The sequence below is a fragment of the Schistocerca serialis genome, chromosome 7, assembly GCF_023864345.2.
Source record: "Schistocerca serialis cubense isolate TAMUIC-IGC-003099 chromosome 7, iqSchSeri2.2, whole genome shotgun sequence".
In the NCBI taxonomy this organism is placed as follows: Eukaryota; Metazoa; Arthropoda; class Insecta; order Orthoptera; family Acrididae; genus Schistocerca; species Schistocerca serialis.
Genome location: NC_064644.1, coordinates 327557493 through 327582756, shown reverse-complemented (window position 1 = coordinate 327582756; position 25264 = coordinate 327557493). Strand labels below are relative to the sequence as shown.

Genomic DNA, 25264 nt, shown 5'->3' with positions numbered 1-25264 from the left:
GATCATCTTGGTACTGCAGTACAGTGTGGCTCTTGCAGTGAGAAAGCTCAAAGCCTTTTTACTCACAGAAAAACTCTCACTTTCTGTGTTGTCTCAGATGTAAACATTTCAGAATAATATACAATGCCAAAATAGCTGCCGTGAAATCACTTGCCAACAGCAAAGGAAAACAAGTTTAACATTAAATTGTGTCAAGAAATAGTAGGTATCATTCACTGAAACATACAATCATTTGTGAATAATTTGCTTGAGCCGTCTGATTATGAATAGTCATCCACGAAAGTATGTGGTATCTAAGTACATATTCAAATGTTCCTGTCAGTACAGTGGCTTCCAACAGCGAGTGTAAGTTTCACACGGGTTTTTAAGGGAGAAATCCTTGTTTTTATATCTAAAAGATGGCGGACTTTCGCGCGCTCTGGCATCATCCAATGCCTGCTCTCGGCGTAGACAGTGCCCTCTGACTTTATTCTAACCTCGTTGAGTGCAAGACTGCTGAGCCAGCGGACTAACACAATGGTCTTCCCGTTGCTCCCTCCTCACCCTCTGCGCCGCAGACGTAAATGTGAACGCGAGACCGGCTCGGCGGTAGGTGCTTACTGCTCGAAGCGATCTGCTACAGCCGTGGAAGACCTGCGCTGTGATCCCACGGCCGTATGATGGCCGCCCCTCAGTGCCGCACCGGCTTATACGACGCGACAGCCAATAAAAACGGGGATTATCTGAGCACTGCCAAACTAATTCCTGCCGACCCGCGCCCCACTGCGGATCGCGTCTCCGAGACGCGTTTAGGACTCCGCTCGCATTAAAGCGGCCGAGCGCCTCTCCGCTGTTAACGACCGCGCATCTACTTGGCTATCGCCGGAACTGTGTACATACAACTGCACTCACTTCGAATGATTGGCTCGTCGTTAGTGCCGGTAGAGTGGAGGCCGCTACGTGCAGTGATATGAGAACTGCTGTTACATGGTGTTCATAGCAAATTAAGAACCGAGAAGGATCACGGATTGAGCGTGTAGCATTTTAATTTTCTGTTTCCATTTTATCATTTTGATGAATACTCTGATTCAGTAGCAATATAGGGCTTAGCTGGCGCTTCGTGGCCGGCACATCAATAACGCGAGGGTCTACCACTTCAGGAGCTGGTGTACGGACTACTCGAAGCCTGTCCGAGAACATTTATCCACAAAAGTGACAAATCATTTGGCGCCACCTGCCTCGCCACACCTCCACTTTAGTTGCCTTTCCTGGGAAAGAACATTGTAAGATAAATGTTACAATGTCTAACTTCATTACGCGAAAAACTTTGGAATGATAGTACAGAAGGAAATGGGCACTTTTTATGAAGCACCAGATATCTGACTTCGGGAGATCGAGACAGACGACAGCTTGCTGTGCATTCACAAAACTAAGTTTTAGTGAAGGCTGTACTCTATGAAGGACTGGTAAGTCGGGAGTCAGACAGTAAAGCCTCTGCTGTATTCGTAATTTTGTTTAACATTATTTTTAAAGTTGGTGAACAACGCAGAGAGCCGAAAATACTGTTAAATGCTTTATTTCAATACCATAATCGGTTTCGGGCTACCATACCCATCTTCAGATGGCTGACATTTCCAGTTACACTGATGTCTTGGTCAGCAGCTTTTGTCTTCTGCTGCAGCGCTGCACAGGTATATTTAAATATTTAGATCCACTTTATATGTTGTGTCATTAATAAAAATATATTAATGTGTCTGCATTTATTTAGGTAGTGACTGTTATCTGCAGCTGCAGTCACAATCAGTAGCTTTGATATGATGAGTGATGGTGAGTAAGTAAGCTATCGTACATGCAATAATATAATCTGCCCTCAGGTGTCTGCCTGTTCGGTTGAGCATAGCACGCGACGTGATCTCCGCTCTCCCTCCTCCAAAGATGTTGCAACAGACAAGGGGCACATCTGTGCATAATGCTAATGAAGTAGCTATACATTGTACAACGTGTACATTATGCAACAAATAATGTGGATGTATGGCTTAAACACATCAAAGGTTGTATAAGCATTATATTCGTTACTTTGAACAATATCATGTAGCACGTATCGACCAATGAAACCATTTTCACAGATATCGTAAAGATCAAGAGTCAAACAGTAATACCGTTTTCAAAGAGTAAATATTTTTCCCTAATTCCCTTAATATTCTTCAAATCAATAAGTATCTTTTACTACGCACGTTCTAAAGCAGTCTCTCTTCTTCCTCAGGATTCGTGCTACCTCCATACCAAATTTCATCGAAATCGGTGCAGCGGATTAGTTATGAAAACGCAACAGATAGAGCTAATTTCGCATTCATAACATTAGTATGCACATCACTTTCAATTACGATATCTCTTATGCTCAAGTTACCTGTGAAAACCTCATGAAACAGATTATCATGTCAACCAGACAGACACACAGATACGATGGTTTTAGAGAAAACATTAAATTACAAATTTTTTCATCATTAGATATTTGCGAAATAAGGCCTATACAGTTACCCGATGTATGCTAAAGTTACCTGTGAAAACCCCACGAAAATTCGTCAAGCAGTTTTAGAGAAGCATATTCAAACAGACAGACACGACATTTTTACAGATTTATCGTTAGTGTAGATAAGGCGAAACCTTTGTGCACACTTACATACGCTCCAATGGATGGCGATTTGTTTCGTTATGGTCCTTATGCCTTTCCAGGTGGATATATAGCAGCTGCATTACAAATGTCGTAAATATTATAAATAAATCACAATGGCACACTTCATAACAATCTAAGTGCATTGATGTTCAAACTAACATTACAAATATTATGAAGTGCGCCACTGTGATTTATTTATAATATCTGCGATGTTGGCAATGTAAGAGCCATTGAAAGCCATACGGACCATAACAAAACAAATCGCAATCCACTGGAACGTATACATGTGATATAATTGTTTCGCCTTATATCTAAATAATTGCAGGCACAGTAGCATGTTTTCATTATTGAAACTACATATAAAGTGGCTCTAAATATTCAAACACTCCTGTGCAGTGAAGGAACAGATAACATGCTGCTAACCAAAACATCAGTGTACTTGGAAATGTTAGCCGTCTGAAGACGGCATGGTAACACAAAATCGGTTATGGTATTGAAATAATGCATTCAAAAAGTATTTGTGGCTGTCCGCTAATTCATCAACAATCAATGAAAGCCAAAGAGTTCACAAGATCCAAAATGGATCAAATAACATTATTTTTACTTCTTCGATTAGAAACCTATATGCTTCCAGAATGAGATTTTCACTCTGTAGCGGAGTGTGCGCTGATATGAAACTTCCTGGCAGATTAAAACTGTGTGCCCGACCGAGACTCGAACTCGGGACCTTTGCCTTTCGCCGGCAAGTGCTCTACCAACTGAGCTACCGAAGCAGGACTCACGCCCGGTACTCACAGCTTTACTTCTGCCAGTATCTCGTCTCCTACCTTCCAAACTTTACAGAAGCTCTCCTGCGAACTAGCACTCCTGAAAGAAAGGATACTGCGGAGACATGGCTTAGCCACAGCCTGGGGGATGTTTCCAGAATGAGATTTTCGCTCTGCAGCGGAGTGTGCGCTGATATGAAACTTCCTGGCAGATTAAAACTGTGTGCCCGACCGAGACTCGAACTCGGGACCTTTGCCTTTCGCGGGCAACTGCTCTACCAACTGAGCTACCGAAGCACAACTCACGGGCGTTACTCACAGCTTTACTTCTGGCAGTATCTCGTCTCCTACCTTCCAAACTTTACAGAAGCTCGAAGTGTCACTTAGCTAAGTTGCTTGGCAGTTGACATATCATTGTGAATGTTACTGTCACACCAGTGCACATAAAAATGTAAACGCTTCTACGGAACCGATCCCGCAGTATCCATACCTATCAAGAAAAATGTAACACTCCAAACATCAAAGAAGGCAGCTGCTGACAGGTTCGAGTATTCTCGGATCATCAGTTTAACAAGTCATAGCTGAAAAGCATTAATGCGAATTATCTATAGAAGAATGTAACTATTGCATGAAGCCAACATATGAGAAGATCAATTTGCATTGAGAAGTTACGTAGGAATACGCCTGGAAATACTGACTTCATCACTTTTTCCAGAAGCTGGACTGTAAAAAGATAAGTCTACTTTTATAGCAACTGTAGATTCAGAAGAAGCATTTGACAACGTTGACTGGACGATACTCTGTGAAATTCTGCAGTTAACAGTAGGCTGTTGGATACATTTGCAGAGTCCAGCGTTGTAATTGACTTGTAGCGTGCTGTTCCTACTACAAAAAACGGCTAAGATGAGGTGCTGGTAAATCCTGGGACATCTTTCCAAATGAGGATTTTCCAAGGTACCGGCACAACATGGATGCGGAGGAGAGCAGATAATGGATCATGGACCACCTGTGCTACCGTCCATGCTGCTCTCAGTCATGCAGAGATGAAGAGCTCATGAAGGCTGAAGGCGGTGCAATGCAGTATTTTTGGGCGTTCCCTCTGTTATCTTCCGTCTTGGTGCCAGTAGTAGTAGGGAGTTAGGGGTGCCAGGATACTTTTGATATCAAATTGATATGCAAATTAATTAAATTGATTAATTAATCACCCCCACCCCCAACCACCCCCGCCCCCGACCACGCCCACCCCCGCCCCCGGATGACGTCACGTGTTTTCTCAGCTGTATGTGTGCCCCAGCCCCCTCCCCCCCTCCCCACCTGCCACCAACCTGGGTATCGGCGGATATTTTTAATTTTGGCAGGAATTTCGAATTTTGGCGTGAATTTCTTTGTCCCAGGGCTGTGCTGCCATCCCCCCTCCCCCCATCCCCACCCGGGAATTGGCGGGAAACTAAAATTGGCGGTTTCCTTCCCAGGACTCGAACCCTGGTCCTCCTGGGCGGAAAGCCCAAGTGCACCGGTCTATCACAATTAAACCACCAGAGGTGCTTGGAATTGACAGGAAATTAAAAACGGCGGTGGCCTGTCTGGGACTCGAGTCCTGGTTATCCTGGGTGGAAAGCCTTATTGCACCCCCCTAACGCAATTAAATCACCAGAGGCCCTTCGAATTGACGGGATGTTAAAAATCGGTGTGCCCTTTCCGAGACTCGAACGCTGATTCTGCTGGATGGAAGCCCAAGTGCATCCCCAACACATGGAAACTGTCCAGATGCGGGAGAGGAAGGTTGGGTTAGTGTACTTAAATAAAGTCGGGAAACTGGCGCAAAGATCGATCCTAATTACGTAATTAATCAGAAAGATCGGGCGTCATTACACGACTATATGCACAGTGCTACACAAGGATGGCATAAAAGCGCAATACAGCTCAGAAACTGACAATGCCATACAACTGCTGTTGTCGAATGTAAAATGGTTGTCTTTTTCTTTTTTTAATGGTTGTATCCGTGGTCTAGGGGTAGGGTCTTTGATTCATAATCAAAACGTATTCGGTCCCGGGTTCGATCCCCGCCACTGCCTAAATTTTGATAAATAATCAGCATTGGCGGCCGAAGACTTCCGGCATAAGAAGTCAGCCTCATTCTGCCAACGGCCTTGTCACAGAGGGCGGAGGAGCGGATAGAGGTTCAGGGCACACTCTTGTCCCAGGGGTGGGAAATTGCCCCTAAAGGCGGAAGAATCAGCATGAGGGTGCAGAAGGCAATGGAAACCACTGCATTAAAGATACGTAACGTGTATCCACAGGACATGTGGCCTGTAATTGAAGAAGTGTCGTGATGATCTCTCCATTGGCAAAAGATTCCGGAATAGTCCCCCATTCGGATCTCCGGGAGGGGACTGCCAAGGGGGAGGTTACCATGAGAAAAAGATTGAATAATCAACGAAAGGATAACGTTCTACGAGTCGGGGCGTGGAATGTCAGAAGCTTGAACGTGGTAGGGAAACTAGAAAATCTGAAAAGGGAAATGCAAAGGCTCAGTCTAGATATAGTAGGGGTCAGTGAAGTGAAGTGGAAGGAAGACAAGGATTTCTGGTCAGATGAGTATCGGGTAATATCAACAGCAGCAGAAAATGGTATAACAGGTGTAGGATTTGTTATGCATAGGAAGGTAGGGCAGAGGGTTTGTTACTGTGAACAGTTCAGTGACCGGATTGTTCTAATCAGAATCGACAGCAGACCAACACCGACAACGATAGTTCAGGTATACATGCCGACGTCGCAAGCTGAAGATGAACAGATAGAGAAAGTGTATGAGGATATTGAAAGGGTAATTCAGTATGTAAAGGGGGACGAAAATCTAATAGTCATGGGCGACTGGAATGTAGTTGTAGGGGAAGGAGTAGAAGAAAAGGTTACAGGAGAATATGGGCTTGGGACACGGAATGAAAGAGGAGAAAGACTAATTGAGTTCTGTAACAAGTTTCAGCTAGTAATAGCGAATACCCTGTTCAAGAATCACAAGAGGAGGAGGTATACTTGGAACAGGCCGGGAGATACGGGGAGATTTCAATTAGATTACATCATGGTCAGACAGAGATTCCGAAATCAGATACTGGATTGTAAGGCGTACCCAGGAGCGGATATAGATTCAGATCACAATATAGTAGTGATGAAGAGTAGGCTGAAGTTCAAGACATTAGTCAGGAAATGGGATACGGAAGTACTAAGGAATGACGAGATACGTTTGAAGTTGTCTAACGCTATAGATACAGCAATAAGGGATAGCGCAGTAGACACTACAGTTGAAGAGGAATGGACATCTCTAAAAAGGGTCATCACAGAAGTTGGGAAGGAAAACTTAGGTACAAAGAAGGTAGCTGCGAAGAAACCATGGGTACAGAAGAAATACTTCAGTTGATTGATGAAAGGAGGAAGTACAAACATGTTCCGGGAAAATCAGGAATACAGACATACAAGTCGCTGAGTAATGAAATAAATAGGAAGTGCAGGGAAGCTAAGACGAAATGGCTGCAGGAAAAATGTGAAGACATCGAAAAAGATATGATTGTTGGAAGGACAGACTCAGCATGCAGGAAAGTCAAAACAACCTTTGGTGACATTAAAAGCAACGGTGGTAACATTAAGAGTGCAACGAGAATTCCACTGTTAAATGCAGAGGAGAGAATACATTGAAAGCCTCTATGAGGGTGAAGATTTGTCTGATGTGATAGAAGAAGAAACAGGAGTCAATTTAGAAGAGATAGGGGATCCAGTATTAGAATCGGAATTTAAAAGAGCTTTGGAGGACTTACGGTCAAATAAGGCAGAAGGGATAGATAACATTCCACCAGAATTTCTAAAATCATTGGGGGAAGTGCCAACAAAACGACTATTCACGTTGGTGTGTAGAATATATGAGTCTGGAGATATACCATCTCACTTTCGGAAAAGCATCATCCACACAATTCCGAAGACGGCAAGAGCTGACAAGTGCGAGAATTATCGCACAATCAGCTTAACAGCTCATGCATCGAAGCTGCTTACAAGAATAATATACAGAAGAATGGAAAAGAAAATTTAGAATGCGTTAGGTGACGATCAGTTTGGCTTTAGGAAAAGTAAAGGGGCGAGAGAGGCAATTCTGACGTTACGGCTAATAATGGAAGCAAGGCTAAAGAAAAATCAAGACACTTTCATAGGATTTGTCGACCTGGAAAAAGCGTTCGACAATATAAAATGGTGCAAGCTGTTCGAGATTCTGAAAAAAGTAGGGGTAAGCTATAGGGAGAGACGGGTCATATACAATATGTACAACAACCAAGAGGGAATAATAAGAGTGGACGATGAAGAACGAAGTGCTCGTATTAAGAAGGGTGTAAGACAAGTCTGTAGCCTTTCGCCCTCACTCTTCAATCTGTACATCGAGGAAGCAATGATGGAAATAAAAGAAAGATTCAGGAGTGGAATTAAAATACAAGGTGAAAGGATATCAATGATACGATTCGCTGATGACATTGCTATCCTGAGTGAAAGTGAAGAAGAATTAAATGATCTGCTGAACGGAATGAACAGTCTAATGAGTACACAGTATGGTCTGAGAGTAAATCGGAGAAAGACGAAGGTAATGAGAAGTAGTAGAAATGAGAACAGCGAGAAACTTAACATCAGGATTGATGGTCACGAAGTCAATGAAGTTAAGGAATTCTGCTACCTTGGCAGTAAAATAACCTATGACGGATGTAGCAAGGAGGACATCAAAAGCAGACTCGCTATGGCAAAAAAGGCATTTCTGGCCAAGAGAAGTCTACTAATATCAAATACCGGCCTTAATTTGAGGAAGAAATTTCTGAGGATGTGCGTCTGGAGTACAGCATTGTATGGCAGTGAAACATGGACTGTGGGAAAACCGGAACAGAAGAGAATCGAAGCATCTGAGATGTGGTGCTATAGACGAATGTTGAAAATTAGGTGGACTGATAAGGTAAGGAATGAGGAAGTTCTACGCAGAATCGGAGAGGAAAGGAATATGTGGAAAACACTGATAAGGAGAAGGGACAGGATGATAGGACATCTGCTAAGACATGAGGGAATGACTTCCATGGTACTAGAGGGAGCTGTAGAGGGCAAAAACTGTAGAGAAAGACAGAGATTGGAATACGTCAAGCAAATAATTGAGGACGTAGGTTGCAAGTGCTACTCTGAGATGAAGAGGTTAGCACAGGAAAGGAATTCGTGGCGGGCCGCATCAAACCAGTCAGTAGACTGATGAAAAAAAAATAGTTGTTTCATTACAGGAGTCGAGTTGATGTTAAATAGTCCAGCGCAGAATGGTGGGAGACTTCCCTACGAGGCTGTGGCTCTCACTCGGTCGGGATAGCAGACATTTATCACGGTTCTGAGGATGCCGGCGTCGCGTTTTGGCACTGCGGGAGGGGCTTCCTGTTTTGCAAACAGCCGACTGTTGAAACAGCCGTCTGGAGTGTACTCCAGATGGGCGTAGTTATGCTACTTAATTTCCCTTTTGTGTTGTCCAGATGGGCGTAGTTATGCTACTTAATTTCCCTTTTGTGTTGTCTAGGACCGCTGCCTGAAGGCATGGCGCATGTCGCTAGTGCCGTGGAGGGCCTGCAGCTGTACGAGTGACGGCAGAAAAAACAGTAAAGGGCTCCTGACAGAACCGCTCTTTGTCTAGGGAGGCGGTGCGTGGGGGCCAGGTCGCTATATTTTGGACGAACAAGTTGCACTTGATGTGGCCATTCTTTTATCTCCTATTGTTTAGTTGAACATAGACGGTATTGTGCAGACGTAGCACCTCGTGTAGGGACTTCACCATTGTAGCTTCCGCCTTCTCCAGCCCACTCCCAGCAGGTAGCAGCTTGCCTACCGTACGCCTCCTGACCAGGGGCCCTATTATGTATCGTTCATACCGATCGGTGTAGTAGGTTAGTCTCGGTAGTGACGTCATTTTCGGTTCTTTATCGAAATATCTTATTCAGTAAGCTTCTGAGACTTGTTACCAAACGGTCCTCCCACCGATTTTACGACAATTGTACCGAGAGGTTTTGGATTTCGGTCTGGCCCTGTCGATCGGTGAGCTGTGGTTTATTTACACCTACAATTTGTTATTTTAAACATATTTAGCGGTTTTAATTTTCGATTTAGTGATTGTGTTACTAAAGAATCACCAGAGGATGCATCTGCTTGCAAAGTGAGTTCATAATAGACTATTTTCCTTTGTTAGAAATATGGTTAGGTTAGGTTTTTACTGTGAATGATTACATAAAGAAAAACGTTTTCGGACAATATTCTCTCAAAATACGCGTTATTTTTATGCAAATAAGAGTTTAAAGATCATTAAATATCAAGATATCGGCTCTGCTTACGTATATTACATGAGTGTGAACAGACGCTACTGGTGCCTTTGTGTACTTTTTCCCACAAATGGTTTAGTTCGTAATGAGCGAAACGTGTTTACAGCTTTCAAGTAACAATGGAAAGCAATTATGTGAAGCCTGATATTGGCAACCTTCCAAACAATATCGCATTTATGACTTACGCAGCACCGTCTGGCAACGAAGTCAGCCTACGTTCCCCTACACTACGAACCTGAGCAGGATGTCTTGCGACGTCCGCAACGACCAAACAAAAAAAAAGTGGTTAGCGCTCGGGAATGCAGTATGAAAGGACTTGTGTTCGCGCATGGGTGAATACAAGAATTTTTTTTCCTCTTCATAAATGCAACACATTCTGAGACATTGTTATTCGTGTAATTTAATATTCGTTATTACTTACATGTAAGAGCGCACTTCCTCAGTAATGATTTCGTGATTTCTGTGTGTTTAAAATACGGAATATGAAATTGTTGGAGATGAAATTGCTGTGAGTGAAGCAACCGACAGTGACCTTTATATTTTTGCTTGTCAGAAATAATTCACCATTTTTTTCCAAATATTTAGCGATTTCCGAGTATGCGGGTAGATAGGAATCTTAGAGCACAACTTAAATTACTGGAAATGTAACAGTCTTCTTCATAATCTTGCTTGTCTCAAGTATTTATCTGCGATCGAACCCTCAACCACAGTAGACAGAGATGGAAGATCTCTGCCGTAATATTTTTAGATTGTAGCACCATATACGAAACATTTTCATTCACGAGATGCCTGTTATAACCTTGTCGAACTGTAGGAGCTCTCGTAAATGCAGTTTTTTTTTCAATTTTATTTTTAAGACCCAAATCGTTGACATATTATATAGATAACTGGGCTACTTAATCATTTGGATCTCTAGGAGCGAGTTACAATCACATTATGTTTATCTTCTTATTCTTTGAAACTCTGAAAATCAATTTTTCGGGTGTTTTTATAAATTTATTAGTACAATGTGGTACTACACACTATTCCTAACTCATTTTTAGAACGTAAAATCCAAAACACGATGTCAGTGTGAATGATAATAAGATGACATAATGCGGCATTTACGACAATCTGCAGAATATAGTCAAATACGCTATCGTTATTATGCCTGCATGGAAACATGCGGTCAGAGAAACTGTAAAAATTTTTATGCATTTCATCTGAGAATCATGGAAATACATATATATACTGCGCCTGTACTGTTAAGGAGGAGGCAAGGGGAATGAAGGCAGGCACGTCATCTCGATGGAATGTGGCGTCATCCGTTATGGCAATGTAAACGCAATTTTCGGTACTTGGAAGAATAGCGCGCCTGTGTCGTCTGCTAGCCGCTTTCTGGTCGTGGCGCTGTGTGCGCTGCAGTGTGCATGTGCAGATCTGCGGCCGCTTGCTTTTGATTGGCATGCGCGACACGAACCGACAACAGCGCTTCGGTTCTCTAGACCCGAACGGTATCGCTACTCAAATGCATACTGAATAATGCAGGGATTCTAATTCGAGTACTAGACCGTTCGGTGCTCTTGAGTACCGAAACGATCGGCACAATGGCGGAAAGATACAGAATAGGCACCCAGCTGCGGGCCATTTGACACGAAAGGTGCCGCACCACACGAGCTAAGTGTCGTTAGGTGATGTAATGACGCAACCCCGACACATGGTCTGCTCGGCCATGTGTCTGGCAGTCTCTACTGATGACCACATGTTTGCCTCCGTCAGGGGGAAGGGGGGGGGCGGCAGTCAGCAGCTGAAATCTGTATACAATTCTGCTCTCAAGGCGTACTTTGTTGGTCATTACTGGTTTCGAAGGTCAGCGTCTTCCGCCACAGTCCTGTCCTAAGCAAAATATTTTTCGAGGATTGCAGCTGGGACTGGGCATGTCAGACTTTCCATCTGTCTCAGACTGAACAAAGGATGTTTTTCTAAGGCTAACAGCTACATCCAATTTTCGATCCACTTGCAGGCAATCACAGGATGTTGGTCTCCGATTTTTATTTCTTCCCCCCACAGACGTGATACTTTCCTCAAACAGATGCACCAAGCCTGCTTGAAGAAAAAAATACAAGTTATAACTTGCTGGTATGGCACTCTGAGCTCATATTGGTCCTCTACAAAATAGAGCGTAGAGTCTGAAGCTATATAAAGCCCAACACCCACCACAATCATCATCAGTCTGTGACAGTGTATAGTGTGATTACTACACCATGAAACGCCCAGCCAGCATTGGTGCCAGCGGCAGTGGAGGTGGGAAAGGGCCAAACATGGGTCAATTGCCATGTAAGTGTTTATAAAAAAAATAACGAGTTCAAATTGTGACAGTTATGAAATTTCGTAGCAAAGTAATCAAAATTTTTCGAAATTGTGATACATTTTCGTAACAAGTGATTTTAAAAGTTCTTTTTTCTTACTATTACAGGATTCATTCCCGGAATGCTGTTGGAATTAGAACGCCAGCTGGAGGCTGAAAGTCTCCAGCATGCGGAAGAGGTTGTGCCAGCATCATGTAAGTACATCTCAACATTCTGTGTGTGATAGTTATATGTTCAGAAAGCATCTCCTAAAGTGTTCAAATAGTAAAAAGTGTTTATAGCATTTCTACTGTTGTTCTAGCATTAGAGAAGCAGCAACTGGAAACTGAAAGTCCCCATCAAGTGGAAGAGCTTGTGGTAGCATCACACAAGTACATCTCCAAATTCTGTGTCGTAGTTTACATGTTCAGAAACAGCTCTTGATTTATTCAAATAATAAGTGTTAATAAACTTTTGATCTCGCTGTTGCAGCTTTAGAGCAGCAGCCGATGGACATTGAGCTGCTGCTGAAGTCTGAAATGCAGCAAGAAAGAAAGTAGAGTTGTAATGTACTACCATTAGACTTTTTTTTATCGTATACAGTTGTGAGGTATATATTCATTGTTGTAGATGTTTCTAATACTCAGGAGGACAATGGGATTCTTGTAGGGGTATTCGTCGAGCAAGATGACCTGGAGTCATCACTTCCATCTGGTATGAACTTTTTACTTATTTATGTAATTTTTGCGCAGTTATAATTGATATCTCGCTGTAGTCAAATTCAGTAAAATTTTTTTGTTGTTGTTTCTAATAATCAATATCTTTGCCTCGCGGGATTAGCCGAGCGGTCTGAGGCGCTGCAGTCATGGACTGTGCAGCTGGTCCCGGCGGAGGTTCGAGTCCCCCCTCGGGCATGCGTGCGTATGTTTGTCCTTAGGATAATTTTGGTTAAGTAGTGTGTATGCTTAGGGACTGACGAACTTAGTAGTTCAGTCCCGTAAGATTTCACACACATTTGCGCATTTGAGGAATATCTTGTTTTAGGCGACTTCCGTGAGATGGATCGATGGCTTCACAACAACAACAACAATTCCGGCGAGGGTGAGATGCTTGAGTGGGAAAGTGAGATGGTGGCTGCTGAAAGACAGTGCGATTCCTCCCTTCTGGAGTGGGGGATGGATGTATTTCACTGGGTGGGAGAACTGCCAGAAAAATCGACTGAACTGCTCAGTCCTGGGACCCAGAATGTAAGAGATGATTATAATGTGACCATCATCATTTAATCATATAATTATTATTCAGGAATAGTGATTTACTTAATTGACATTGTTTGTTTACAGCGTATATTTTTAAAAAATCTTGAGCATTGTGCTGAATTTTTCCCGTTGTTCGTATGTTACGGAGGTGACACCAACACCGCCATGACAGGAGATGGCTGTGGCACGTGCACTTGGAGCAGTGGTTGTGGGGACGGGTGTAACACACACACCCGAGCGGCGTGCACCGCCGTGCCAAGCGCCACTTGTCGCGCGGGAGGTGGTCACGGCTACTGCAGTGCCTACCCCTTGGGCAGTTCAATCAGAGCAACGATCTCCCACCCCCCCAGGCTGGGGGTGGTGAATGCTCCACTATGCAAGAGCATCAAGGAGCACCCTCGCCGCGGCCTGGGTGCGCCCTCAGGTGGTCGCAGCTACAACCTCCTACTCACGCTCTGACTTCTCGCCTCACCGTCTCATATCCCTGCCCCCTGAAGGCGCCTCATCCCCAGCTTCCTCATCCACTGGCTGGACGCACTCATCGCCTAGCTGTCGTATTAATGATAATGAACTTGTGGCTAGCGATAGTGCTCTATCCCATCCTGATAGTGAAGGACATAAGATTAGTGGTGTCATGACCCCTCTAGAATACTCGGCCTTTGAGGGGTGTATCTCACTTAATAGAATAGAGAATCCGGCGGGGGGTAGAGAGTATCGTGACCCAGCCAGGTTTCTAGAACCACGCCTCCCGATGTTAGAAGTGGAGTTCCTGAAAGCCCTAGGCGATCTGAGTTATATTGCCATTAAATGTAACGCAATGCTCTGCTGCGAGTTGACTCACCCACCCAAACAGGAGGGTGCTGTTGAGGAGAAAACTTTACATGGCGTTATATCTCGGAGTACATGAGTCGCCAGTTGGTATCGTGAATCCACCTTGGGTGCTATACTGGCCCGGTTTTCCGAGATGGAAGTAAGAGGGTCAGCTAAAGCACTCATCTAAATACCACATCTTGACATCCAAATTCAAGTCTATGATCCGTTAAATGGAGAGTTCAGTTATATCGACTTCCCAGAGGATATTAAGTAGAAGTGGGCTTGCATTAACGTTCAAAATGAAGAAGATAATGCTTGTTTTGCATGGTCTATCCTGGCTTGTGAAAGAAAAATTAAACAGCATCCAGAGCACACATCTGGATACGGAATAGATCTTAACATTCGTGGATGTTATAACTTTGACGGTATCGAGTTTGTCATAAAGATTTAGGACATAGCAAAATTTGAGGCTCAAAATCCCGGAATATTGGTTCGCATTTATGGCCTGAAGAAGAAGCAGAAAAGCAAGCCAGATGAGTAGAACAAGCATAATATAGTTTTACCATTCCATTTTTCGAAATACGCAGGTGAGCATGATCTCCATATAAACATGCTGCTCTTCTCTGAAGGTGATAATCGGCATTACGTATGGATCAGAGACATGTTCTGCCTTCTTTACAGCCAATTGTGGAAACATAACGATAAGAAACACATTTGCTTCAGGTGTCTAAATAACTTTTCAAAAGAAAAGTATTTAAAAAGGCATCTGGAGGACTGTGAATCCAAGGAACCAGTATGTGTTGTTATGCCTGCAGAAGAAACCAAGTTCATTAAATTCAAGAATGCTCGCCACCAGGAACAATGTCCATTTGTTGTATACGCAGATTTCTAATGCCTTCTTAGCCTCAGATACCACATTCACGTAAAAACGCGTACCGTATGTGGCAGCGCACCAAATTGCATTTCATATTGTCACGCAGAAGACGGAGTAATTAGACGAAGGTTTATTCAGCACTTGCACATACAAGAGTGCAGAGAGAACTGCCTCCAGAGAGAACACCTACAGTATATATACAGCTACAGAACATTCCAGTACAATTATGTTTGACATTTGTGGACACTTCTAGAATGTATTCGAACCGAATATAGAAATTAAAATTTTAGACTTCAGGTGAGTTTTGAACTCATGACCCTCTATGCAACAACTTATTATCATAACCACTACAGCACTGTGCTACTCAGTTTTTCCTACCGCACTCCTCCCTCTTTAAATGAACAGTCTCGGTGTTACGTCGTCCTAATCGGGGTACATGTCATCGGTCCCGCATACTCCGACACCCGATGACTGATGCTCGCCCTGGCGGTGATCTTAGAACTTCTTTTGCTGCTACGCACTTCGTCACCTCTCTGGTTGTTGCCGGTCGCTAGAGCTTGGAATTTACCCTGGGTTTCAGGATCCTTGTAGGGCTTCATTCGAAGGACATGGACCGTATCTCTGATCTTTCGTCGTCTTGGGTCGGGGTCGAAATCTTCAACTTCATAAGTAACGTCAGACGACTGTCTTACATCCTCACAACGCCCAACGAAGCGCTTGAGGAGCTTCTCAGAGAGACCAATCCTCCGAACAGGAGTGAAGATCCAGACGAGGTCACCAGGCTGGTAAACAACAGAGCGGTGGCTCACGCCATACCTTCGGCGATCGTTTTCTTGAGCCTGCAGCGTGTGGAGTCGAGCTAACTGCCGAGCTTCCTCAGCTCTGGTTAACACCTGGCCGATATAGTCGTCCACGTCATCAGGATGTAACGGAAACTCAGTGTCCATCATCGTAGACACCTCACGCCCACGCACCAGAAAAAATGGCGTAAATCCTGTGGTGTCATGTTTGCCGGTGTTGTAGGCAAATGTCACGAAAGGTAGCACCTCATCGAAGTTGCTCTGCTCATCATTGACGAACATTGATAGCATGTTGGCAAAGATCTTATTAAGGAGTCCAGTAAGGCTGTTAGTTTGCGGACTGTAGGCAGTCGTCATGTGATGAGTAATGTTCCACCGACGGTTTACCTCTGTCACAAAAATTCGATTGAAAAACTTTCCCTCGATCCGTAATTAACGATCTTGAGGCACCGGGTTTTAATACAATGTCTTCCATGATGAATTTGGCTATCTCGAATGCTTCAGCTATTTTCACGGCCTTTGTAATGGCATAGCGTGTCAGATAATAAAGTGCAAACAATAATCCCTCTATTGCCACTAGCAGACTTTGGAATTCGTCCGAGGGGGTCAGTCCCAACACGCTGAAAAGGCGTTTCGGCTGGTGGAATTGGTATGAGTCGGCCATGTGGTTTCTGAGGGACAGCCTTTCTCCTCTGGCACTCTCGACAGTGCGACACATAGTTACAGTCACTCCTAAATAAACCTGTCCAGAAAAATCTCTTGCGGATTCTATCGTATGTCCTATTAAATCCTAAATGTCTGGCCTCAGGTGTGTCCTGGAATTTCTGTAGAACATCTACGCGCATGTGAGAAGGAATCACAGATAGCCACCTCTTTCCAAATGGATCAAAGTTTTCTTGCAAAGTAATACATCAACTACCTTAAATTGTCCTTTCACATCCACTGACCGATTTAAGGCAAACATAATTGGAGATATCTTCGCGTCCTTCTTCTGCTCAGCAGAGAGGTCCAAGAGTGCAGCGAGACACTCACTCTCTTCATCAATGTCTTGATGGTTTTCCACAGGGTTTCTTCAGAGACAGTCGGCATCTTGGTGTTTTCTTCTACTTTTGTGCACTATGGTAATGTCTTGAAGATGTAGTGCCCACCTGGCGAGTCGTCCTGTTGGATCCTTGAGACCTGTCAGCCAACAAAGTAAATGATGGTCTGTAACAACTGGGATTGGCCTTCCATAGAGATACTGTCGAAATTTGCACATCACCCAGATCACAGCAAGATATTCTCTTTCTATAATTGATTAGTTACTCTCAGCTTTTGTCCTAGAAGCACAGGCTATAACATTCCCTTTTCCATCCGAACTTTGCACCAGAACAGCACCGATCTCATACGCACTGACATATGTTTGTAGTTCTGTAGGTGCTCTCTCATCATACAGACCAAGTACAGGGTCAGTCGTCAGAGCTTTCCGCAGCACATCGAAAGAAGCTTGTTGAACACCAACCAAAATAAATTTAACACCATATTTTAACGATTCTTGGAGTGGTTTGGCTTTGATACAAAAGTGTTTGATAAAACGACGGTAATAATAGCATAATGCGAGGAAGCTTCTCACATTTCTAATAATATTAGGAACAGAAAATTCCGTTATAGATCTCACCTTTCCTGGGTCTGACCACACACCTTCGTTTGACGCAAGGTGTCCAAGTATTTTGATTTATTTTGCTCCAAAGAGACACTTTCTTGAATTAAGTTTCAGTCTGCCTTGTTGGAGACACGTTTTATATGTTCATCAAATGTCTCTGAGAACACTATAATGTCATCAAAACAATAAAGACACATCGTCCACTTCAGGTGACTTAGAAGAATATCCATCAACCGTTCAAAAGTTGCTGGTGCATTACACAAACCAAACGGCATTATCTTAAACTCATACAGACCCTCAGGGGTGACGGGTGCAGTTTTCTCACGATCAGCCTCATCGTTTTCGATTTGCCAGTAGCCCGAGTACATGTCCATGGTCGAGAAAAACTTAGCCCCCTTCAGACAATCTAGTGTATCATCAATTCGAGGAAGAGGGTAAACGTCCTTTTTAGTTATCTGATTAAGCTTCCTGTAATCAACACAAAAGCGCCAACTGCCATCCTTCTTCTTGACAAGGACCCCTGGTGACGACCATGGGCTCTGCAAAGGCTGAATGATGTCATTCTTCATCATTTTCTCTACCTCGTCGCGAATTATTCGACGTTCTGCTGCTGACACACAGTATGCTCTCTGACTTATTGGTTGATGGTCTCCAGTGCTAATCCATTGCTTCACCATCGATTTCTCTAATTTGCTCTTTACCTGTGGATTGAAGCATTCAGAGAACTCTTGAAGAATGGCAAGTAGCTTCTTCTGTTGTTCCTCAGTGAGATCTGGTGATAGTCGAGCTATAAGATATTTTCTTGTAGTGGTAGCGCTAGTTTCGCCCTCAGACTCGGCATGGGAGGTTTCTATGACGTTCAGCTGTTCTTCAATTAATGGCTCAGCGTTTGCTATGCACATGCGTCTTGGAAGGGTCTGTGGTTCTCGGCGACAGTTAACTATCCACAATTCACCGAACCCGTTCTTAAAAGAGACGACAGAGGCTTGGATGACCAAGTTATTCTTCATTAGTATGCTTCTCTCATATTCCACCACAAGATCCATGGGTTGATGCATGGCATTACACTGCTGACTGCAGGAATGATCACTTCATCCATCACACATAGTCTCGACATACTCAGATGTGCATCTTCCTGTCCACAGTATCTCATCTCGTCTAACATAATCTTCGAGCGATCACAATCTATAATTGCCTGAGCAGCATTCAAAGAGTCCCATCTGAGAATGATGACATGTCTACACTCTTGTAAGACGATGAATTCTAAGGGCTGAATGTTACATCTTCCTGTCGGTTTTACATATTTCCTGTTAGCCACCTTCAGCAGAGATGTTTTTCTGTCGATGGATACGGTTTTCTGCGACAGTAATTCTCTGAAATGGCTGAATATGATGCTCCAGAGTCCACAGGAGCTTGAGGTGATCATTCATCCATGAGGATATCGACGTAGTTTCCTATCATGTGGTCGACGGCGGAGGGTTTTTCTCTTTGGTGGCCTCACCTCCAAGGAAGGTTGCATCCTTTAGTTCTCCAGGTTGCGGCAGCTAGTGATCGGCTGGAGCTTCTAAACAGCGATGGAGACCTTGCTCGGCGTGTTAGGGGGCGTCCTCTCCAGCGGCTAGCTTGCGGCGATGGAGATCTGTGTCGTCCTGCACCCACATCTTCTTGTTCATCTTCATCGTCCCAGAGTTAACGTCGGCTAAGATCGGTCTGCTTTCTTCTGACGCAGGCGTCATCAAATATCCGCCGCCTTTCTCGAAAATAGCCCAACACATCTCCTAACATCGGTATTCCTTCCTGCCCAAACAAGTTCCTCATGGGGCATTGTAGGAACCTAAATTCGCCTGGGTCTCGACTTTTTCACCGTTTTAAAGGGAAATGGAGGACGAGAGACAGGGTTGAATGTCTGCTCCACTTCCTTCCTTGTGAGCTCTTGAAGCGTCTCGGCTTTTTACTCGCCGTGCAATCCAAGTGCCTTCTGGACTTCCTCTCTCACTATCTGACGAAGAACATTTGTGAAATCAGTTTCTTCCTCCATCACAGACATCTACATGACGTTTGGAAGCCGTTCAAACTTCTTGCGTGTAATTCTTTTTTCATGCATTGTCTCGATATACTGGCACCATTTTATGAAGTCATCTGCTGCCGAAACCTCCTTCAGGAGTAGGGCTTGATACATGTCCTCAGCAACACCCTTCATGAGATGTGCAACCCTGAATGTAGGATGCTGTAGTTTCCCCTGGACGCTGTGCTCTGTTCTTTAATTTATCTTCAGCTTTGCACTTCTGTCATTGTGTGTCGCCGAAATACTTGTGCAGTTCCGCCTGGAATACTTCCCAGCTTGTGAACTTCTCCTCGTTGTTCTCATATTATTGCTTGGCAATGCTTTCCAAGTAGAAAAATACGTTAGCCAAACATACCGTGTCATCCCATTTGTTAAATTTGGCTATACGCTCAAATACCTTCAGCCATTTGTTTGGATCTTGGCCATCGTCACCAGAGAACCCGGAAGGATGTCTCATGTGGTAGCACACCATTGCTGTCATCGTAACATCCTCTTCTTCTTCTGTCTCCGATAAATTGCGATATTTTGAATATCGCTCGAACTCGGGTTTCTCGTCACGTAAACGGCGGCTCTGTCGTGGCCTGACGGGAGCCACTGTGTCGTCGATAATGTGCGCTATCACAAGTTCCAATACCCAGCGCCTCCACAAGGATAATGTCACGTAGAAGACGGTGTAATTAGATGAATGACGAACGTTATCTTCACGTAACAAAGGTTTATTCAGCACTTGCACATACAAGCGCGGAGTGAACTGCCTTTTGGAGAGAACATATATAGTGTTTATACAGCTACATAACATTATAGTAGAATAATGTTTGACATTTGTGGATACTTCTAGAATCTACTCGAACTAAATGTAGAAATTAAAATTGTACAGTCCCTCCATGTGACAGTTTAGTATCATAGTCACTATGCCACGGTGCTACTCCGCTTCTTTTGCGACAATATGAGTCAAGTCTTAACCGCTATGAATCTTATGTCGGAGATAATCCTGCGGTTTGGTTGCTCACTGGTCTTGAAAAACTCCCATGGGATGTTAACAGGCTTTACAGCACCAACATCCCCATGACCGAATCGGAGGAGGATAAAAAATTATACAATGATGCAGTTAACTGTCATATTTGTGGGCTGTCATTAGATAGAAAAGCTGAAACTCTATGTAGAGATCATTGTCGTGTTACTGGGAAGTTATGCGGTGCAACACACAATGGATGTAATTTGAAGTATCAGTTACCACGACACATACCCGTTTTCTTCCATAACCTAAGTGGGTATGACGCTCCCTTTCTAGTTGAGCAATTAGTTAATTTCGGTTGGGAGAACAATCAGTTCAGTGTCATGCCTGAGAGTGTTGAGAAGTATATTTCGTTCTCCAAACGAATGACGCAAAAAATTACGCTCCTCTTCCTTGACACACTAACTTTTATGCAGGCGGCACTCCAGAAACTCGTTGAAACTCTACCTGAAGAGGATATGCATATCACCCGATCTGCTTACCCCTACAAGGAAAAGTTTCAGCTTGTGACTAGGAAAGGAGTTTTCCCTTATGAGTATCTGAATAGTAAGGCGAAACTATAAGCAACCAGAATAGCCGATATTTCTGCATTTATGAGTGCTCTCACAGGCAATGCGATAACTAGTGCAGATTATGAGCTGGCCGTGATTGTCTGGCGGGAATTCAACATTCCAAATTTGGGTGAATATGCAAGATTATACATCGACACCGACGTGTGTCTGCTTGCGGATGTTTTTGAAAAGTTCTGGAGTGTATGTATGGCCATGTACTCTCTGGTCCCCGCCTTTTATTACACGACTCTGAGTTGTCCTGGGACACAATGTTCAAGAAAACGAGGCTTAGCATCTTACTTTTGACTGATGCCAATATGCTTCTTTTCTTTGAGCACAGGATCCATGGAGGATTTTGCTAGTGTGTCCATAGACACGCCAAGGCAAATAATCCATGTGTGGGTGCGAGCTTTAACACATCTCTCGATTCAAGTTTTATTCTATATTGTGATGTGAATAACTTATATGGGCATGCGATGATGCAGCGACTGCCAGTTGGTGGGTTTCAGTGGATGCTCGAAAACGAATTAGAGAGAATAGGTGGACAAATATTGGGTCTGGCAGCTGATTCTGAGGCAGGGTATGTGGTGAAGGCAGACCTCATATACCCTGTTAGTTTGCATGAAGTGACAAGCGACTTGCCGTTAAGTCCAGAGCAACAAGTTCTGTGAGGAAGCACTAATCCTAAACTGATGACTAATGTTGGACACAAGCAGAGGTAATCTCCATCAGTGTCTCAGCTTAGGGATGGAGGTAGGTAGAATTACCCAGGCTATCCCCTTCAGTCAGTCCTCCTGGTTGAATGAGTATATTGAATTAAACATCGAAAAGAGGGCGGTCGTGAATAGTGATTTCGAAAAAAACTTTTACAAATTAATGAATAATTACATTTTCGGTAAAACCATGCAGAATGTAACAAATGAACGTGATATTTTGAATAGGAGTGAATGGGATTGGCGTTGGGGCGTAAGAAAGTGCATCGCCAGACCAAATTTTAAGCGAGTCACAATTTTCAATGAGAACTTTGTTGCTGTGGAGATATCTAAGGTTTCAGTAGAGTTTACGAAACCAATCTATTTGGGTATGGGTATACTGGATATCTCCAAACTCTACATGTACCGCTTCCACTATGAAATTGCTTAAACTCATTTTGTGGAACCAAGATAACTTTATATGGATACAGATAGCTTCATCTACTGGGTTAATAACTGCAATCCATATGATGTAATTAGGTGTCATGGTAATGAATTCCATACATCGGGATACACAGCCAGTAATCCTTATGGTATTGTTCCTCAGAACAAGAAGGTTATCGGCTTAATGAAAGATGAGGCAGGGGATTGCCGATTGTGGAGTTTGTGGGTCTAAGATCCAAAATGTATGCATATCGTACAATAGATGAAGCCACCCAGAGGTGCGCTAAGGGTGTGCGACATGCTGCATCACGCATCCTCATGCACGAAGAATATTTGCAGTGCCTATACGGTGGAGTTCACGGTGCTCCGCCACAATCTCCCACATTTGGTACAGAAAACTAGTATTCGATCGCGAGCTCATGAGGTGTACACTGTGCTTCAACCTAAAGTCGGATTGTCAGCCGGCCGCGGTGGTCTAGCGGTTCAGGCGCTCAGTACGGAACCGCGCGACTACTACGGTCGCAGGTTCGAATCCTGCCTCGGGCATGGATGTGTGTGATGTCCTTAGGTTAGTTAGGTTTAAGTAGTTCTGAGTTCTAGGGGACTGATGACCACAGTTGTTAAGTCCCATAGTGCTCAGAGCCATCGGATTGTCATCTCATGACGATAAAAGAGCCATTTGTGATGATGGGATTGAAACCCTCCCATACACTATTTACTTGAAGTGCGAGAGGGGGTGGGGGACTCTCACAGTCTGAATGAGAGAGAGTGAGTGAGTGAGTGACTGGCTGTGTGAGAGCTTGTACCTAACAGTAAGGCTCTTTTATCATAGTTTAAATATTGTATGTTTGATGTATGGCGTGGCTGAATGTGTGAGTGGTTATGTACATCTGTGTGTATGCTTGTGAGTGCACTTGAGTGTGGATGTCTGTGTAAATATGTATCCCTGTGTGTAAATACCATAATATCTGGGCATGACTACATAAGCGGTATGTGCTGGAAAAAAATTATAAAAAAATTATTAAAAAATTAAAAATGTGCAATGTATATAAAAGATTTAAGAAATTCAACCAAAATCATCAAAAAAGTTAAAAATGGAAAAGAAGGAAAAAATAGTTTACCGTATTATTTCTTGCTTTGAACTTCATGTGCGTGTGTGAGTGGATGAGTGCATGTGTAAATAGATTAGTTTTTAAGTTTCACTTACAGTTAGCTATCGAAGTCATGCTAGTTTTAAGTGTGAGCTCCACCCGTTCATTTTAGTGAAGCTGTTTGGGATGAACCTTTTAGGGCCATCCGCTTCATTGTGTTAAATTATTTCAGCTGCTTGAGGTGGAAAATATTTAGAGCCAGCCAGTTTAAAGCATAAATTAAGTCTTCTGTTTGTATGGAATTTCGCAAGTAATAGTATTAGTGTAAGAGAAATTATACCTCTGCAATAGCAGTAACCAGTACTGCAATGTAAAGTACAAAAAAAAATTTTCCAATCGGTACTATTATTTTTAAAAACTATGAACTTTAATAAAAAAATTTCAAACAGTTACAAGAAGTGTGATTTAAAAGGAGTATTACTTCGTGTATTGTAAAAACAAGATTTGTGGATGTAAAGCTGTATTATTACTGTTAGTATTTATGTCTGAATAAAAAATAGTTATTTGTTACCATACGTCTTTGTTGTTATTTCACAAATCCCTATCCTTACAAATAAATATAAAGGTTGTGCAAGATGCACAAGATATTAGTTTAAAGCATGAGGGAGGTGACGTTTAAGATGGATGAAAACAAAATATATGTAATGATTGCATGGAATTTCGCCTATCATGCTGCACATATAAATTTTTGGGAACAGGCGGAGCTTGATCGTGTCCGTTTCCAAACACATACAGCAAACATGGCTGAAATTATATCTCCTGTCCTTGAACAAAGCCACATACATAGGATCTGGGAAAAGCTACGTGCTATGTAAGTAGGAGCTAGGTAGAAAGAAAGAAAAACACAGAATGTGAGGTAAAAAATTAATTTATTTTCGTTAATCCAACTCAAGTAATTTCACATTTTCATAAGCAGACACAACACTGTTTTCACACATCTTCTTCTTGAGCTTATGGATAGCAGGGCACCCGTTCAATTCCAGATCTTGAATAGATGCAAACTTGAAGATTCGCTCCATCCATGCGATCTTCTCCTCGCCTTTGACGTAGATGATGGTCTCAGGATGATCGAATATTCGAAGTGACGTCATCATTTCTTTGTAAGGTATAGCAGGATCGTCCCAGTGGAGTCCATGAAAGAAACTTGTTAGCCACTTTGCACTCCTCCGTGTTTTAGCACAGTTCACATCCTTGAAAGGCCTCTGTGACGCAATTCTTGCTGAGAACGTCTCTATTATACCAGCATCTTCTGTGTATGCTGTGAGTGTAACATGTTTAAACACGAATTGTCTACACCCATTAAACCTTGAATGTCGACAACGCCGTTCAGACTGCAAGTTGTCATTGTGAAGTACTATGGGCATACCACAGCACTTGGTCATCTATACAGCACGCTGCACAATACCAGAAAGTGGGCAATACTTAATCACACAGTCATGTAGAACTAGAGCATATGCTGCAGCGTGTTCTGGGAAATTTGATGAAAATTCAAATTCGATTCGTACATCTATCGGTCCTGATTTAATAATCTCATTCTGCTGAGAACAGTTTATCACAATGATTGGTGCCAGCTCCTTGAATTTCCGTGGACTAAGTAGGCATCATAGCCAGCCGGGGTGGCCGGGCGGTTCTAGGCGCTACAGTCTGGAACCGCGCGACCGCTACGGTCGCAGGTTCGAATCCTGCCTCAGTGTGTGTGATGTCCTTAGGTTAGTTAGGTTTAAGTAGTTCTAAGTTCTAGGGGACTGATGACCTCAGAAGTTAAGTCCCATAGTGCTCAGAGCCACTTGAACTTCAGTAGGTATCCTTCCTTTTCAACACCTTCATAGTAAGAAGCACGGAATCT

At 43.3% G+C, this 25264-nt stretch overlaps 1 non-coding gene across 1 annotated transcript; it reads right to left on the bottom strand.

The window, feature by feature from the left end:
- Nucleotides 1-3643: 3643 nt before the first annotated feature.
- Nucleotides 3644-3718, bottom strand: Trnas-cga (transfer RNA serine (anticodon CGA)). Its single transcript has one exon. It is a non-coding gene; the product is annotated as a tRNA-Ser (tRNA).
- Between the last annotated feature and the right edge of the window lie 21546 nt (nucleotides 3719-25264).